General features: G+C 37.6%; 1 pseudogene; it reads right to left on the bottom strand.

Annotated features, from left to right (window-relative positions):
* Positions 1 to 2,796: 2,796 nt before the first annotated feature.
* LOC122747760 lies at positions 2,797 to 3,244 on the bottom strand (annotated as a pseudogene).
* Between the last annotated feature and the right edge of the window lie 2,069 nt (positions 3,245 to 5,313).

Genomic DNA, 5,313 nt, shown 5'->3' with positions numbered 1-5,313 from the left:
CTGAGAAGTGGAATAAGGGAAAGGATGGTTGTGGGATATAACATATTCTTGGGTATGAGTTGAATTACTCTAATCTTATACCTAAATTTATTCTTAGTTGTTCTCTTAAGCAATCTAAACTACCTGGGTTAGAGTCTTAGTTCTCTCCTGCTGTCCACAGTAAATCACAAAGCAACAGACTAGCAGACTGTCTACTACTAATTCTCCCCCTCCCCCATGGAGTCTCCATTCTCTAGGGACACAAAAATCCAATTCATATGAAAATCAAAAGTCAAGACCGCACTTGTAATGTCACTGAACAAAGGATGAACAACAACAATAGGGAAGGATACTCCTTCTTGGGACAAAATTATGGTGGGGATCAAAATTATGGTCAGGATCTAGGAAAAAGACTCAAACATCTAGAAGCTGTCTAGACTTTAGGTCTCTTCCAAGTGAGGAATGTGGGAGATTTGTAATGGAGGAGGAAGAGAGGAGTATGTTTTTGTCAATAAATTTGCACAACTTCCCTGATGCAATGAGACTAAGTTGTGTGGCTGCCCACGATGTAGATCAGATTGCCTACAGCACTATATTGATATCACTGGCTTTTATGGTCTGGGTTGCCTGTCTTCACTTTAGAGGGACATCAGATAGGGGGGACATGCTTCATTTACACTGAAGAAACTATACCATCTCTATTTTTTAAAAAAATCTAGAGATATATTTTGTTTCCACATTATATTCATTTCTTAATTTTCCTTTCTTCCATCCTATCCAGCAATCCATCCGTTATAACAAAGAATTTTTTTTAATTTAAAAAATTTAAAAAATTAAAAAAAAAAAAGAAAAAGAAAACCTCCAGTAAAACAAGCCAAGGTAATAAATATACCATGTATGACAGTGTGTGCAATATTCCACAGTCCTAATCCCCAGCCTCAGCAAAGAAGGGGTAGGACATCCTGTAGAGTGGAAAGAGCATTAACTCACCCTGACACTTACTACTAATAATGGTGGCTAGCATTTCTAAAGTACTTTAAAGATTTACAAAGTGCTTTATAAATATTATCTAATTTAACTGGCACTTTATAGGGCTATAGATGTAGAATTGAAAAGGAACTCAAAGACTTTCTAGTCTGACATCTTCATTTTCTAGATGAGAGAATTGAGGCCCATAGAAGTTAAATGACTATTCACAGGTACAAAGGTAGTAAGTGTCAGGGTGAGATCTGAGCCCAAGTCCTCAGACTCCAGAGTTAATGCTCTTTCCACTCCAACAACCCTGGGTGGTAGGTGATTATTATCTCTATTTTACAGATGAGGAAATTGAGATGAAGTGACTTGCCCAGGATCACACAGAATAGAAAGTGTCTGAGGTCAGATTTGAACTCAGGTCATCTTGATTGCAGTTCAAATGGTCTATTCAGTGCATAGTATAACTCCTCTGAGTAGATATGGTATTTTCCTGTTCTGCTTTCTTCATTTTGCTTCAGTTCAAATAAATTTTCCCATATTTTCCTCAAATTTTTTATATCAGTTTTTATAGTCTTATAACATTCTAGTATATTCATTAATATTCTACAATTTGTTTTGCCATTCTGCAATGGGTGGTTGTCTATTTTGTTTCCAGTTCTTTGTTACCACAAGAAAAAGACCATTTAAAATACTTTAGTGTATAGTTAACCTTTATTTCTGTCTTTGACCTCCTTTGGGTATATGTCTAGTAGCAGGATCTCTGGATCAAAAGGTATGGACAAAAAAAAAAGGTATGAACATTTAAATCATTTTTCATTAGCATAGTTTCAAATTACTTTCTGGAATGGTTGAACCAAATCACAGTTCCACCAGCAGTTTGTTTGTGTTCCTGTTTTTCCACCAACTTGGTGTTCAGCTTTGAATATTTATATCCATCTTTTTTTATCTTGGCTGATTTGTTGGGTGTGAAGTGAAACCTTGGTTATTTTGATGTGCATTTCTCTTATTTTTAGTGCTTTTGAGCAATCTTTCATATGGTTGTTCATTTTTAATTCTTTTGTAAACTGTTAGTTCATATATTTTAACCAATTATCTATTGAGGAATAGTTCTTAATCTTAATATTTGCATTAATTTCCTTTATATCTTGGATATCAGAGCATTAGTAGAAATGTTGTATTCAAAACTTTCTCTTAATTTATATCTTATTATCCCAGTTCATGAATTTTATTTGTGTAAAAGGGTTTTTTCAATTTCATGTAATCAAAATCATCTATTTTATCATTTGTGAATGCCTATATTCCTTGTTTGGTTAAGGATCAGCACTGCTCAGTGACAGATATGAAAAAGACCTTTTTCACATTCTTCCAAATTTTTAATGATGTGATATTTAGATTTAAGCCATTTGTATCTAGTTTGTTATAGCACATGGTATAAGATAGTCCTCTAAATCTAATTTCTGCCAAACTGCTTTACAGTTTGCTAACAGTTCTTGCCAAATAGGGAATTCTTCCCTAAAAAAGTTATGTTCTCTGGCTTGTTCAACACTGAATTATCAAAGTATACTGTTTATGAGCCTTTCTCATCTAGTCCTAGTTTCATCCACCTAATTTTTTTTAAATGAATACCCAGTAGTTATGATGACTACTGTTTTGTAGTATATATAATTTAAGGTCTGGAAGTACTATTCCCAATCATTACTACTCTCCCCCCATCATTTCCCTTGAAATTCTGCAACTTTTGTTCCTCCTGATGAGTTTTGTTATTGTCTAGTCTAGTTCTATAAAGCACACTTTTTTTCCCATCTAGATGTGATTTTTTAATTTTAGTACATAAACCAAAATTTATACAACCAGAGCAGAGGCTGTGGATGATTCATATTTCCAATTGGGTGGTAGCACTCTCTTGGTCTTGTGGTAACGAGCCAGCCTGTGAATTTGGCTCTCCTTGAGAATCAGATGTAATCTAGAATCCTTATCCTTTCTGTTTCTCTCAAGATGCTTTCAAACAGCAACAGCTTTCTTGATCAAGTGATAAAGATCTTCAGGAAGATCAGGGGCAAGTCCCTTGGACTTGAGAATTCTCAAAATTTTTTGCCAGTTACAAAGCTCACTTGTGCCACACCATGAGAATCCCTCAGGACTACACCGACCTGGGACGGTGTCAGGCCCTTCTTGGCCAGCTTGTAGATCTGTTCCTTCACGTCGTACAAGGTGAGCTTCAGCCACGCGGGCACGCTGTGGCAGTAGGCAAAGCTGACTGGAACAGGCCCTTCCCAGGAGCGTGCATGGCGACAATCAGGTGGCGAAAGAGAGAGGACCGTAGGAAGCAAGTCAGGAAGTCACTCAATTTGACGGAAGTTATAAAAGCACACTCTTGGTAATTGATTGTTATCTATACCTTCACTTTTGCAATGGGTTTATACTTTCTCTACAGCAATTGCCTTTGTGAAACCGGTGTGGCTTTTGCTAATAATGTGCCCACCATTGTATTTATTTGCTGCTATGGTAACATTCTTTCTGTATTGTTTATACTTTAGTGTGGCTTTTGCTACCCACCATCGGAGTAGTAACTAGTAATTTCTGTATCTGAGGTGACAAAACCTAAACCTGAGGCAAGCAATAAGAAATGCTTTTAAAGCTAGGACAATGTTCCTTGTAGGAGAGGCTGCCACCTGGGGAAAGGGTGAGAATAGAATCATGGATCTCAGGTAAGAGCTCACCAAGGATGCTTATGTCTAAGATGGAGAAAATAGTTCCTGCAGGGAGGAGGTATCTGATAGATTCCCATTTTAAACAATTATTCTGATTAGCTAGGTGCTAAGCTCTGTTGTTTGTACTCAGATATGATCAGTGGCATCTAACTTCAATATGCTAGGTTAAAGTCCCAGTAGACCAGCCCCAAATATGTCTAGGCTTGCCCTCAATCTGTGACATATTTGTGTATTTATGAAGAAAGAATTTCCCTTCCTCTAAATTTGTTAACAACCATTTAGGATTAGAGATCTAGAGTTGCTCTGGATCCAAGTGGTTATATGACTTACCCAAGATCATAAAGGTAGCAAGTTGTCAGAGATGGGATGAATTTAGGAGGCCTGACTGGAGAGCCTAGCATGTGTCTATTATGCTGTATGGCTGCCATTTACTAAATATATCTGTTCTAGTTCAAGGCCCTGAGGGAGGATACAAGAGAAAATGAAATACACACCCTTCTCTCCTGGAGTTTATTCTCTATTGGAGGGCTATAGTGCAGACGCAAATAAGTATACTGGGAAGGATGAATCCAGTGGATCTCTTGAGCTAAGGAGCTCTCAGCTGCAGTGGGCTCTGTCAGTGTTTCATATCAGTAGGGTCAGCCCACAAAAACAAGGGGCCACTAGATTGCCTAAGGAGAGACAAACCCCATTAGGAGAGAATATCATGTTTCATGTAAAATATTGTGGGACTAGGCTGGAATTTTCTAAAATATTGCTACTTATAAATGAAAGGCTATTGCACCAGTTTTGGCAGTAAGCATTTATTATTCATTAAGATCACATATTTCTAAAGTATTAACCACATGTCTGACTGACTTCTCTGCTAGTTATATACCCAGTACATTTTCCCAAGAAGGAGAGGAGAGGGCAAGTGGCTAGTTCAAGAGCATCTCTGGGGAAAGGGAGAGAGCCTCCTACAGTCCAGTCCCCTTTCTCCTTCCATAGAGGTGGCTCTTACACACTGCTCAAAGCTAATTGGCTAGAATCATTCAATTCCATTGGTTGACATGCCCCGAGGGTGGTCCATATTAAAATGAACTCTACCAGAGAGGTTCAGGTCTAGTGAAAGATAGATGCCCTGAGGGCAAAGGCCCTTTCTGATAGGTGTGGTTTTAATCTCCACCGAGTTAGTCAGATCTCTAGTGTACCTTTGGGCTGGCTCTGAAAGAGGTCAGCTGAAGTTCCAGAGATAAACCTTCAAGTGGGAGGGGGGGGTTCCCCCCCCAAAACCCACATTATTAATAATTATTTTCTTGCAATCCCCTATGTGCTTCATTAAGGAACTAATGTTTCCTTAATGAAGCAATAACTAATATTACAAATACTTTCCAGAGGGTTCTTAACTATGGGAAAAGTATTATTTGCATGAGATCTGTAATGTCACCCCAAGAGGGCTGGAATCCTCTAAATATTGCCCTAAACTGGCTTATAACTGTTGCTGACCATTATTACTTGTTTTCTTACAATCTAAACCATACAAAAACCTACCAACATATTTAGCTACTTTTCCATCTATAGAAAATCTGTATAAGAATAATACACACACACACATTTAAAACATTATTCAACATTCAAAATGATCAACACAATCTTACCTGTAAAATAC

This window comes from Dromiciops gliroides, chromosome 3 (genome assembly GCF_019393635.1).
Source record: "Dromiciops gliroides isolate mDroGli1 chromosome 3, mDroGli1.pri, whole genome shotgun sequence".
Lineage (NCBI taxonomy): Eukaryota > Metazoa > Chordata > Mammalia > Microbiotheria > Microbiotheriidae > Dromiciops > Dromiciops gliroides.
Note: the sequence above shows the minus strand (reverse complement) of the source record. Positions and strands in the feature narration are given on the sequence as shown.